This window comes from Oncorhynchus keta, chromosome 27, assembly GCF_023373465.1.
Source record: "Oncorhynchus keta strain PuntledgeMale-10-30-2019 chromosome 27, Oket_V2, whole genome shotgun sequence".
Taxonomy (NCBI): domain Eukaryota; kingdom Metazoa; phylum Chordata; class Actinopteri; order Salmoniformes; family Salmonidae; genus Oncorhynchus; species Oncorhynchus keta.
In genome coordinates, this window is record NC_068447.1 from 67,501 (window position 1) to 82,037 (window position 14,537).

The 14,537-nt window shown below is 42.5% G+C and overlaps 1 protein-coding gene across 4 annotated transcripts in view; it reads right to left on the reverse strand.

The window, feature by feature from the left end:
• Positions 1-12,985, reverse strand: part of LOC127912294 (deoxyribonuclease gamma-like) — a 35,219-nt gene extending 22,234 nt beyond the window's left edge. Inside the window, exon 1 of one of the 4 annotated variants that reach the window (XM_052481181.1) lies at positions 12,888-12,985. The gene's annotated coding sequence lies outside the window, so the exon portion shown is untranslated. Of the gene's footprint in view, positions 1-12,868 lie in introns of all 4 variants that reach the window. The other 3 variants (XM_052481183.1, XM_052481180.1, XM_052481182.1) reach the window with 3 other exon arrangements.
• Between the last annotated feature and the right edge of the window lie 1,552 nt (positions 12,986-14,537).

Consider the following 14,537-nt stretch of genomic DNA (forward strand, 5'->3'; position numbering starts at 1 on the left):
GTCAGTCAGTCAGTCAGTCAATCAGTCATCCAGCCAGTCAGTCAGTCAGTCAGCCAGTCAGTCAGTCAGTCAGTCAGTCAGTCAGTCAGTCAGTCAGCCAGTCAGTCAGTCAGCAGGTCAGTCAGTCAGCCAGTCAGTCAGTCAGTCAATCAGTCATCCAGCCAGTCAGCCAGTCAGTCAGTCAGTCAATCAGTCAGTCAGTCACACAGTTATGTAGAAATCTCTCAATAATCATATGAATTGTGTATCCTAAATCAGCGTTTTTTTTAAACTCTCCTTGTTAAATAGACATCTCCATTGTTGAGTTGCTACCGTGCTGTGTTGTCATGTGTTGCTACCATGCTGTGTTGTCATGTGTTGCTACCATGCTGTGTTGTCATGTGTTGCTACCATGCTGTGTTGTCATGTGTTGCTACCATGCTGTGTTGTCATGTGTTGCTACCATGCTGTGTTGTCATGTGGTGCTACCATGCTGTGTTGTCATGTGGTGCTACCATGCTGTGTTGTCATGTGGTGCTACCATGCTGTGTTGTCATGTGGTGCTACCATGCTGTGTTGTCATGTGGTGCTACCATGCTGTGTTGTCATGTGGTGCTACCATGCTGTGTTGTCATGTGGTGCTACCATGCTGTGTTGTCATGTGGTGCTACCATGCTGTGTTGTCATGTGGTGCTACCATGCTGTGTTGTCATGTGGTGCTACCATGCTGTGTTGTCATGTGTTGCTGCCATGTTGTGCTGTTGTCTTTGGTCTCTCTTTATATAGTGTTGTCGTGTCGGGATGTGTGTTTTGTCCTACATTTTTAATCCCAGCCCCTGCCCCTGCAGGAATCCTTTTGCCTTTTGGTAGGCCGTCATTGTAAATAAGAATTTGTTTTTAACTGACTTGCCTAGTTAAATAAAGGTTCAATGAAATAAAATAAAAACATTTATTTGAACTATTCTATAGTTAATGAAACTGACGATAACAGTTGCGCTTCCTCCACTGTCCATACTGGGCTTGAACCAGTGATCATCTGATCACAAACAAAAGCAACCCTGCTCTTTGACAATGCACCAAGGGTTTGAGCCACCCAAATGTTACCTCTTGGATGGTGTCATCCATGACAGTTCAAGCTAGCTTTGGAGTGAGCTTATGGCACGTTCTTAACTCTGCTACGCTAGCACACCTAATTAAACTTGTCAACTAATCATCAAGCCCCTGAATAGGTGAATCAGGTAAGTTAGTTCAGGGAAACAACAACATTCTAAGACGTCTGGGGGACTGGGGGTCTGGGAGACTGGGGGACTGGGGGACTTTAACTCAAGTAGCAGTTGAGTTAAATAGAAATTTCTCAATATTCATAAAAAATGTGTAAGCTAAACCAGTGGTCTTGCCCAGGGACCGCTCCCAGACAAACCAGTTGCCCAGGGACCCCTCCCAGGCAGACCAGTGGCCCAGGGACCCCTCCCAGGCAAACCAGTGGCCCAGGGACCCCTCCCAGGCAAACCAGTGGCCCAGGGACCCCTCCCAGGCAAACCAGTTGCCCAGTGAACCCTCCCAGGAAAACCAGTGGCCCAGGGACCCCTCCCAGGCAAACCAGTGGCCCAGGGACCCCTCCCAGACAAACCAGTGGCCCAGGGACCCCTCCCAGACAAACCAGTGGCCCAGGGACCCCTCCCAGACAAACCAGTGGCCCAGGGACCCCTCCCAGACAAACCAGTGGCCCAGGGACCCCTCCAAGACAAACCAGTGGCCCAGGGACCCCCTCCCAGGTGAACCAGTGGCCCAGGGACCCCTCCCAGGCAAACCAGTTGCCCAGTGAACCCTCCCAGGAAAACCAGTGGCCCAGGGGACCCCTCCAAGACAAACCAGTGACCCAGGGACACCCTCCCAGACAAACCAGTGGCCCAGGGACCCCTCCAAGACAAACCAGTGGCCCAGGGACCCCCTCCCAGGTGAACCAGTGGCCCAGGGACCCCTCCAAGACAAACCAGTGGCCCAGGGACCCCCTCCCAGGTGAACCAGTGGCCCAGGGACCCCTCCAAGACAAACCAGTGGCCCAGGGACCCCTCCCAGGCAAACCAGTGGCCCATTAACCCTATCATATGTTAGCAACAAAAAAAAGTTTATCAGATGAATGATAATGGCAAGGAGAAGTAATCAGCATTTTAAAAATAATATATTTAGTTTTCATTATTTTGACCTCCCCACATAATTTGAATGGGAAGTTTAAACTCTAACATAGCCTACGAGCTCGAACGGTCACTCTTAACACATTATCACTAAAAGCTGCTATTTAGCTGGTTAAACAAACATTATGTCTTGGTAAAAATGTATGTCCAAGTAAAGAGCGCTCACCAGCAGCCAGCAGTACTTACCGCGAATGGTACTCACGGGTGATTTTTCAAAGCCAAGTAGTGTAATTGAGTCTTGTAGCCTATTAGCAGGTTCTTTGTCAAAGCCTGTCAGATACTACAAAGAGTGTAATTGGCTCAATATTAGGAGCTGAGAAATAAAGTTGACATCATTAGAAAGATGATATTCTCCTCTTCTCTACTGTAAACTCTCAGAAAAAAGATATTCTCATCTTTTCTACAGTATACTCACTCTTCAGCTCGTCTTACTCTTCTTATTACTCTTCAGCTGTGCCGATAGGACAACCATTTATGGTTTGAGGTACAAACCCTTTTTGGTTCCAGGTAGAACCCTCTGTAGAAAGGCTTCTACATCGAACTACAAGAGTTCTACCTGGAACCAAAAGGGTTCTACCTGCAACCAAAAGAGTTCTACCTGGAACCAAAAGGGTTCTACCTGGAACCAAAAGGGTTCTACCTGAAACCAAAAGGGTTCTACCTGAAACCCAAAGGGTTCTACCTGGAACCAAAATGGTTCTACCTGCAACCAAAAGGGTTCTACCTGAAACAAAAAAAAAGGTTATTCAGAGGGGTCACCCTACTGGGACAGTCGAAGAACCCTTTAAGGTTCTAGATAGCAACTTTTTTTCTAAGAGTGTAGGCATGCAACAACATATTTAGTTGTTGCTAATAATATTCATGAAAACATTGAAATAAAAATGAAAAAAACATTTTTGGATTGCAGACTCCCTACAGTACCTCCATGGAACCCTAGAGGGCCAGACCCCAGATTGAATATCCCTGAACTAAAATATACACAACTTCAGTCCCACACAGTTTAACGTTATACTACTGTGAGACAGAAAGATCATGATGAAGATAAATAAAATCTCCTTCAGATTCATACTGCCACTATTTTTAAATTAATGTAGGAGTGTAAACACATTAGATCTGGTAGAAGATAATACAAACAAAAAAACACATTTTATTTTTTTTCATCATCTTTGAAATGCAAGATAAATTCCATACATAGAGATAGGATTCTAGGTGTAATGTAGATGTTGTCCACAAGATGGCAGCAATGTGTGTGCAACGTTTCAGACTGATCCAGTGAAGAATTACATCACTTATAATATAATAATAATAATATATGCCATTTAGCAGACGCTTTTATCCAAAGCGACTTACAGTCATGTGTGCATACATTCTACGTATGGGTGGTCCCGGGGATCGAACCCACTACCCTGGCATTACAAGCGCCATGCTCTACCAACTGAGCTACAGAAGGACCCCAACATTTTCTATCAAGTCTGCCAGGAGTTTGCCCGAATATGCCGAATTGGTCAAATAATATATTTTCAAGTACATAACTATAGAGAACAAACAAAAATGATATGGTAATAAAAAAAATGTAAGTTTACACCCTCCAAGGAATGGATCATTAGTTTCCCTACAGAAAATACACTAACGTTCACACATCTAGATGGCAGGGACTGCAGTGTGGTCAAACTGTGAACCCAGTTTCTACATTTGAATATAAAAATTGATTTTTTTCAAGCAAAACTACACTACATTTTATCTCTGGGACCCTCAGGATGACAAATCATAGCAAGATAACTGAATGTAAGTACATTATTTACCTTCAGAGGTTAATGTGTCAAACCAATTGCCTGATACGTGTTTTGTTGTTGTGCACTTTCCTCAAACAATAGCATGGTATTTTTGTTGTTGTAATAGCTACTGTAAATTGGACACTGCAGTTAGACTAACAAGAATATTGAGCAACAACTGTCCCGGTTTAGGGACACTGATCCTGTAGACTTTTGTTATATATCGAGCTGACTAGCAATATTTTACTCAGCATGACAAAGAAGAAAATTACGAGTGAGGAAAGGAGAGAAATCACACTAAATCATCTTTACAGCGCTCTTTCAGAATGCTGTGATTGGCTTGAATGTCTAGCCTGGTGTCATGGCAAATTCCTGTATTACCAAATGAGGAGAGTTACAAACCACACACCACTCAGAGTTATACTTAAACTTCATCTTTTAATAATATGAGCTTTACAATAGCCCTTTGACTCAGATCAATTCAGTGCCTATAAATGAGCCCCAACATAATGGCAACTGAGATCTTTTATAGCAAAGATACACCCCTCTCAACTTACATGATGAACCACAGATCTTAGGAACAGTTCACAAAGGGCCTTTTACTTGAAAGAGGAGTATCCCATAGCTAGATAGCATTAGCTATAAATTATCGTTCAGTTGGGTCTCTAAAATGAGGTTCTAATCTCGTTCTTGGTACTTCATAGTACCAAAACATTACCTCACTATCTGGAATGCTCTTTAGGCTTTATTGGCCAAAGACATCGTAAATCTCCTCTGTCCGTGCTATCTCATAGAGGACCATCCTCAGTGGAACACAATGCAAAGATAATAATTCAACAGATTCTATTCTGTCGAATAAAACAACCATTCTAATACAATGCAAAGATTAAAAAATAATCTTACAAGCATTATAACATAATCTTGCAATTTTCCACGACATCTCCCCATCACATGGTTTAACAGATACATTCACATATGAAGACAATTTTCCATTCTGACCTCTCCCCTCTCTGAGCCCTAGCTGACTGAGCCCTAGCTGACTGAGCCCTAGCTGACTGAGCCCTAAGTGACTGAGCCGTAAGTGACTGAGCCCTAGCTGACTGAGCCCTAGCTGACTGAGTCCTAAGTGACTGAGCCCTAGCTGACTGAGACCCTGAGCCCTGACTGAGCCCTAGCTGAAGCCCTGGACTGAGCCCTAGCTGACTGAGCCCTAAGTGACTGACTCCCTAGCTGACTGAGCCCTAGCTGACTGAGCCCTAGCTGACTGAGCCCTAAGTGACTGAGCCCTAGCTGACTGAGCCCTAGCTGACTGAGCCCTAAGTGACTGAGCCCTAGCTGACTGAGCCCTAAGTGACTGAGCCCTAAGTGACTGAGCCCTAGCTGACTGAGCCCTAGCTGACTGAGCCCTACGTGACTGAGCCCTAAGTGACTGAGTCCTAGCTGAGAAAGGAAAAGTGCAACTGCCAACAGTATAGTCCAAAGGGAGACATTCTAATGAAAAGTATCTCACATAAGCATATTATGTAAATAAAACATCTTATTTATTATAATATTTATTTATCTATGTTACCCAATGAACTCTGATTCATCCTTCACACTGGTGCCAGATCTGTTTGGCAATCGGCTATTGAAAGTCATGTTCAGTCACGTAACTTCGTCACACCTTCTCTCCAGTTTCCAGCTAAGCTCTTGTTCTTCATACCTTCTCTCCAGTTTCCAGCTAAGCTCTTTGTGCCTCGTACCTTCTCTCCAGTTTCCCGCTAAGCCTTTTTGTAACTCATACCTTCTCTCCAGTTTCCCGCTAAGCTCTTTGTGCCTCGTACCTTCTCTCCAGTTTCCAGCTAAGCCTTTGTAACTCATACCTTCTCTCCAGTTTCCCGCTAAGCCTTTGTAACTCATACCTTCTCTCCAGTTTCCCGCTAAGCTCTTTGTGCCTCGTTCCTTCTCTCCAGTTTCCAGCTAAGCCTTTGTAATTCACACCTTCTCTCCAGTTTCCAGCTAAGCCTTTGTAATTCACACCTTCTCTCCAGTTTCCAGCTAAGCCTTTGTAATTCACACCTTCTCTCCAGTTTCCAGCTAAGCCTTTGTAATTCACACCTTCTCTCCAGTTTCCAGCTAAGCCTTTGTAATTCACACCTTCTCTCCAGTTTCCAGCTAAGCCTTTGTAACTCATACCTTCTCTCCAGTTTCCCGCTAAGCCTTTGTAACTCATACCTTCCCTCTAGGGGTCAGATAGCCTAGCAGCTAGACTAGAGCGTTGTGCAAGTAACTGAAAGGCCCTTGAGCAAGGCACTTAACCCTAATTGCTCCAGGAGTGCTAGATAATGGTGACCCTGGCTGTGACCCCAACTCTCCGAGTGTCTCAGGGGGAGTTGGGATATAAAATAAAATACATTTTCAATTCACATATGTGTATTAATACACACATGTACATGGAGTTAAATACGAGGTCCAAGTCATTAATGGTTACATGGTAATTACTCAATAATGACCGAACAATTGCATTGTGATTAGTTAAGGATGCATTAAAGCCCAGTGGGAGTACTTAAACCCAGACTTATACATACTGTAATATGCCATGTATCAGACGCTTTGATCCAAAGTGACTGACAGCTGTGTGTGCATTGTGGGTACCCATGGGAATTGAACCCACAATACATTGCAAGCTCCACGATTTACCAACTGAGCCATATAGGACCATTTAAACTAGTCTACACACTCGATTCATACTACATTAAACCCCCAAGACTTCAACTAGCCTACAGGCTAGGTTGGATGTTCCCAGCTGACAAGACACAGAGATCATTTGAGATGCTCCCTGAATGTCACGTGAGCTCAGAGTGACAGTGGTGAGTTCCTACTGTCTTTTCCAACTCTCTAGACCGTTAGGCTTAATAGTTACATGGTAAGTACTTGATAATGACCTAACAGTTGCAGTTTGGTTTGTTTGGGGTAAAACCAGCAGGGTGCAACACAGGCTAAGTAAGATTCATCCTACATTCAACCCAGACTGAAACTACAGCTGTACATAGTCAAATCGGCAGAGTTAATTTAACTCCCATGGAGTCAAATTTAACACTATTTGCGGGTTTATGTGTGACTCGTTTCAGGAAACTAGGCCTATGTTGCGAGTCACTACTTCACAGGAGCACCATTTGAGCCAAACGCGTTTTTGGGCAGAAATGCCTTCATGAACATATAAACTTTCATGTGCCTTAATAACTAACCATGTAAAAATACAAATACAATTGATAAATGACGTGCTTACTTGATTTAGCCACTGAAAAAGTCAGTAACCTTCCCGCTAGCCATGATTTGATGAGATAATAAGTGGGCTGGACATGCCCGAGAGATGAGTTCGGATTGGTCTGCCATGTAGCACGCGAGCTGACGAGCTGGTCAGTATGTGTAGGTAATCCTGTCTAACGCAGCTTTTTTTGAAAAATATCACTTAGTACAACTGCATACGTGTTGCCCTCCACATTTTGGAGGACTGAGTTTTGAAATCAGTGGAATTACAGTATGATAGCTAAGGAGATGGAGAAAACACCCGTCTCCGGATTACATCTTCAAACTAAGGACCACCATGGCATCTATGACAGAGAGGGACAAGCATCCATCCATGTACGTGGGTAAGAGAGTCTAGCTAGCTACATGTTCAGATATTACACGTTTCTACTTTAGTCAGAAAGATGTTTTCATTTCAAGTTAAAGTGTACTGTTAGCTTGCCAGCTAACATTAACTGGCTGGCTCGCTAGCTAACATTACGTGTATGATCTGTGTAGTAATATTATTCTAATCAGAAATCCATTTGCATTGCTAGTTATAGCCTCATGTGAGCTAGCTAACATTGAACCTGGTTGGTTAGCTACCTGCAGATTCATGCAGGGTAGTAACGTCATGAGTTGGTTCATTGCTTATGGTTCATTGCTTAGCTAGCTAGCTACATGTCTAAACAAAAGACTCCACTATGCAAGTAACCATTTCAATAGAATGTTCATGATGTACCTGCAACAACTGTTGATAGACGTAGCTGGTAAATTCTCTCTGGCTATCTACTCTGATTTCAGAGTATTCTTGTCTGACTGTGCCAGAGCGCAGAATAACTGATGAATTTACGAACACTCAACACCTGCTGAATATGGCCAGTGTCAGTAAACGTTGGCAAAAAAGCATAATTACATTGTTGCCAGCAGTACAGTTGCAGTCACCAACACGCTGGATAACATGAAAACAGCCTAACCAGCTCTGCTAGGGTGAGTAAAATGGTCAGAGTGAGCTGTTCTCTCATTTGTGTCTGGAAGTAGCTAGAAAGCTAGTCAATGTTAGCCAGTTAGCTTGGGTGCTTGACTGCTGTTGTTAGGGCAGCACGCTTGGATCACTCCTACTCCTTGGCCAGAGCGTCCAATGTGGCGCTCTGAACGCTCCTTAAAGAGATGGGTGGGGCTAAAGCTTAAGAGGGTGTGAACAATGCTGAATGGGTGGGGCTAAAGCTTAAGAGGGTGTGAACGATGCTGAATGGGTGGGGCTAAAGCTTAAGAGGGTGTGAACAATGCTGAATGGGTGTAGATAAAGAGGAGCTCTCCAGTAGATACCAAAACATTCAAGCATACTGGGAAATGTGACACTGAGGCCCCTCCCACATCTGTGGATAACTCCATAGATCTTTGGATACTCTTAATGGAGTTAAAAGTATTCTGTCCCAATGAACGCCAGTCATCGACACTAACTCCAGGGACCATATAACTCTATTGAGGGTTGAGATAACTCTAATTTTAATTATCCTTAATTTACTGAGGCATAGCAGAGAAATGTAACGCACACACACCCCACATACAGTACCTTCAGAAGGTATTCACACCCCACATACAGTACCTTCAGAAGGTATTCACACCCCACATACAGTACCTTCAGAAGGTATTCACACCCCACATACAGTACCTTCAGAAGGTATTCACACCCCACATACAGTACCTTCAGAAAGTATTCACACCCCACATACAGTACCTTCAGAAGGTATTCACACCCCACATACAGTACCTTCAGAAGGTATTCACACCCCACATACATTACCTTCAGAAGGTATTCACACCCCACATACAGTACCTTCAGAAAGTATTCACACCCCACATACAGTACCTTCAGAAAGTATTCACACCCCACATACAGTACCTTCAGAAGGTATTCACACCCCACATACAGTACCTTCAGAAGGTATTCACACCCCACATACAGTACCTTCAGAAGGTATTCACACCCCACATACAGTACCTTCAGAAGGTATTCACACCCCACATACAGTACCTTCAGAAGGTATTCACACCCCACATACAGTACCTTCAGAAGGTATTCACACCCCACATACAGTACCTTCAGAAAGTATTCACACCCCACATACAGTACCTTCAGAAGGTATTCACACCCCACATACAGTACCTTCAGAAGGTATTCACACCCCACATACAGTACCTTCAGAAGGTATTCACACCCCACATACAGTACCTTCAGAAGGTATTCACACCCCACATACAGTACCTTCAGAAGGTATTCACACCCCACATACAGTACCTTCAGAAGGTATTCACACCCCACATACAGTACCTTCAGAAAGTATTCACACCCCACATACAGTACCTTCAGAAGGTATTCACACCCCACATACAGTACCTTCAGAAGGTATTCACACCCCACATACAGTACCTTCAGAAAGTATTCACACCCCACATACAGTACCTTCAGAAGGTATTCACACCCCACATACAGTACCTTCAGAAGGTATTCACACCCCACATACAGTACCTTCAGAAGGTATTCACACCCCACATACAGTACCTTCAGAAGGTATTCACACCCCACATACAGTACCTTCAGAAAGTATTCACACCCCACATACAGTACCTTCAGAAGGTATTCACACCCCACATACAGTACCTTCAGAAGGTATTCACACCCCACATACATTACCTTCAGAAAGTATTCACACCCCACATACATTACCTTCAGAAGGTATTCACACCCCACATACAGTACCTTCAGAAGGTATTCACACCCCACATACAGTACCTTCAGAAGGTATTCACACCCCACATACAGTACCTTCAGAAAGTATTCACACCCCACATACAGTACCTTCAGAAGGTATTCACACCCCACATACAGTACCTTCAGAAGGTATTCACACCCCACATACAGTACCTTCAGAAGGTATTCACACCCCACATACAGTACCTTCAGAAGGTATTCACACCCCACATACAGTACCTTCAGAAGGTATTCACACCCCACATACAGTGCCTTCAGAAAGTATTCACACCCCACATACAGTACCTTCAGAAAGTATTCACACCCCACATACAGTACCTTCAGAAGGTATTCACACCCCACATACAGTACCTTCAGAAGGTATTCACACCCCACATACAGTACCTTCAGAAGGTATTCACACCCCACATACAGTACCTTCAGAAGGTATTCACACCCCACATACAGTACCTTCAGAAGGTATTCACACCCCACATACAGTACCTTCAGAAAGTATTCACACACCTCAATTTAAAAAATATATAATATTTCTCTACAGCCTGATTTTGTATTGTATTACAAAATGTATTACATTGAAATGTTGTGTCACTGGACTACACACAATACCCCATAATGACAAAGTGGAATTCTGCTTTTAGACATTTTTACAAATTAATTAAACATGAAACGCTGAAATGTCTTGAGTCAATAAGTATTCAACCCCTTTGTTATGGAAAGCCTAAATAATTAAAAGTAAAAGTGTGCTGAACAAGTCACATAATAAGTTGCATGGCCTCACTCTGTGTGCAACAATAGTGTTTAACATGTTTGTTTATGACTGCCTCATCTCTGTACCCCACACATACAATTATCTGGAAGGTCCCTCTGTCAAACAGTGAATTTCAAAAACAGATTCAACCACAAAGACCAGGGAGGTTTTCCAATGCCTTGCAAAGAAGTGCATCTATTGGTAGATGGGTAAAAAAAATCTGACATTGAATATCCCTTTGAGCATGGTGAAGTTATTAATTACACTATGGATGGTGTATCAATACACCCAGTCACTACAATGATACAGACCAGTCCTTCATAGCTCAGTTGCCAGAGAGGAAGGAAACTGCTCAGGGATTTCACCATGAGGCCAATGCTGACTTTAAAACAGTTACAGAGTTTAATGGCCGTGATAGGACAAAACTGAGGATGGATCAACAACATTGTAGCGTCTTAACAACACTAACATAAATGACAGACTGAAAATAAGGAAGCTTGAACAGAATAACAATATTCCAAAACATGCATCCTAAAGTAATACTGCAAAAAAATGTGGCAAAGAAATGAACTTTTTGTCCTGAATACAAAGCATTATGTTTGGGGCAAATCCAACACAACACATCACTGAGTACCACTCTTCATATTTTCAAGCATGGTGGTGTCTGCATCATGTTATGGGTATGCTTTTCATTGTTAAGGATTAGAGTGCATGGTGGTGTCTGCATCATGTTATGGGTATGCTTTTCATTGTTAAGGATTAGAGTGCATGGTGGTGTCTGCATCATGTTATGGGTATGCTTTTCATTGTTAAGGATTAGAGTGCATGGTGGTGTCTGCATCATGTTATGGGTATGCTTTTCATTGTTAAGGATTAGAGTGCATGGTGGTGTCTGCATCATGTTATGGGTATGCTTTTCATTGTTAAGGATTAGAGTGCATGGTGGTGTCTGCATCATGTTATGAGTATGCTTGTCATCATTAAGGATTTAGAGTGCATGGTGGTGTCTGCATCATGTTATGGGTATGCTTGTCATCATTGAGGATTTAGAGTGCATGGTGGTGTCTGCATCATGTTATGGGTATGCTTTTCATTGTTAAGGACTGGGGAGTGAAACAATACAGCTCAGCACAGGCAGAATCCTAGAGGAAAACCTGGTTGCCTGCTTTCCAACAGACCCTGGGAGACAAATGCACCTTTCAGCAGGACAATAACATAAAACACAAGGCCAAACATGCCAAGACAACATTGGATGGTCCTGAGTGGCCTAGTTACACTTTTGATTTAAATCGGCTTGACAATCTTGAAAAATGGCTGTCTTGCAATGAAAAGACTTTAAAATGCTGTCTATCAATGATCATCAAGAGTTTAATGGCTGTGATAGGAGAAAACTGAGGATGGATCAACAACATTGTAGCGTCTTCACAACACTAACATAAATGACTGACTTTAAAATGCTGTCTATCAATGAAAATACTTTAAAATGCTGTCTATCAATGATCAACAACCAACTTGACAGAGTTGGAAGAATTTAAAAAAGGATCATGTGCAAATATTGTACAATCCAGGTTTGCAAATCTCTTAGAGACTTACCCAGAAAGACTATAATCACTGCCAAAGGTGATTCTAACATGTATTGACTATTTTTACATGGTTAGTTATGTATTGAATACTTATGTAAATTATGTCATTATGGGGTATTGTGTGTAGATGGGTGAGAGAAAAAAATAAATTTAATCTGTTTTGAATTCAGGCTGCAACACCACAAAATGAAGAATAAGTCAAGGTATGGGGTATGAATACTTTCTGAAGGCACGGAACCAGAGTCACATTTCAGTATCTCTATTACACCAACTGTTCCTTAGCCGACTGTACTACAACAGACGCTGTACTAAGGAGAATCAAACTGAAACACCCATGTGTGTTATATACTGATACCTCGCTCCCTCGCTCTCACACACAAGCACAAAAAAAACCTCACAAGAAACACATTGGACGCACTAAAGCAGACCAGAGTCCCATATAACAGAGGTGTGGGACAAATTCTCCCTTGGCGTTTAGTATATAAATACAGAGGCTAAGAATTAAAGGTTGATAGAAAGACGAGACACACACAGTTAAATTACATTACATTCTGTGGTCTTACTAACTTGGTGGAGTCGGCTTACTTTCTTCTTCCTGGTTCAAGAGAAGACTGCCCCGCTGCTACCCTCTCTATCCCACCCCACCCCTCTCTGCTTCCTGTAGGAGGGGTCACTGCAGCTGACGAGTTTCATAAAAACACGCAGGCAAACACACACACACACACACACACACACACACACACACACACACACACACACACACACACACACACACACACACACACACACACACACACACACACACACACACACACACTGAAACCTGAGTTGCTGCAGCCTCCGTCACTGTCTCACTGTCAACCCAGCAGTATGAAGAGGGCTCAGATTCACAAAATAACAAGTCTGTACAGTAGTTAAGGAAAACATGGCAGTTAAGAAAAAATGTATTCTTAAGAAAGTTTTGTGAATCCAGAAAAGCAAATTGAAGAGAAAGAACATGTTTAGCAACGTCTTGTGGAACGTTACAGATTTTTAGTTATGAGTTGGTCATATGTTTATCTGTGTCTCGTCTAATCTTGTTCCCCCTCTCCAGTGCTCGACGTCGCAGGTCTACTAACCACAGTCCTTGCAACCTATTATTACGCACAACTGGAATCCCGGATTAAAACACCTGGCAACACGGATTACAACACCTGGCAACCCTCATTACCACACCTGGCAACCCTCATTACAACACCTGGAAACACTCTTTACCACACCTGGCAACCCTCATTACTATACCTGCTAAGCCTCACTCGTTGACAGGTCATCTAAAATAATTAAAATAGCCAGGGCGCTTTGGTTTAAAAAGTCAGGGGGAAATAACCTCAATTGTTTTTGGGAATCTAAAACTAATTTCCTGCATTTCTACACAATCACATTTCTTATATAATTGTTTAATTTGACCAGGTAGGGAAGTTGAGAACAAGTTCTCATTTACCACTGCGACCTGGCCAAGATAAAGCAAAGCAGTGTGACAAAAAACAACAACACAGAGTTACACATGGAATAAACAAAGGTACAGTCAATAACACAATAGAACATCTGTATACAGTGTGTGCAAATGAAGTAAGGAGGTAAGGCAATGAATAGGCCATAGTGGCAAAGTAATTACAGTTTAGCAGATTAACACTGGAGTGATATATGGAAAAAGAATAATACAAATATGGTAGGTAGTTGGTTGGATATTTACAGATGGACTATTTACAGATGGGCTATTTACAGATGGGCTATTTACAGATGGGCTATTTACAGATGGGCTATTTACAGATGGACTATTTACAGATGGGCTATTTACAGATGGACTATTTACAGATGGGATATTTACAGATGGGCTATTTACAGATGGGCTATTTACAGATGGGCTATTTACAGATGGACTATTTACAGATGGGCTATTTACAGATGGGCTATTTACAGATGGGCTATTTACAGATGGAACATTTACAGATGGACTATTTACAGATGGGCTATTTACAGATGGACTATTTACAGATGGACTATTTACAGATGGGCTATGTACAGATGGACTATTTACAGATGGGCTATGTACAGATGGACTATTTACAGATGGACTATTTACAGATGGACTATTTACAGATGGACTATTTACAGATGGACTATTTACAGATTGACTATTTACAGATGGGCTATTTACAGATGGACTATTTACAGATG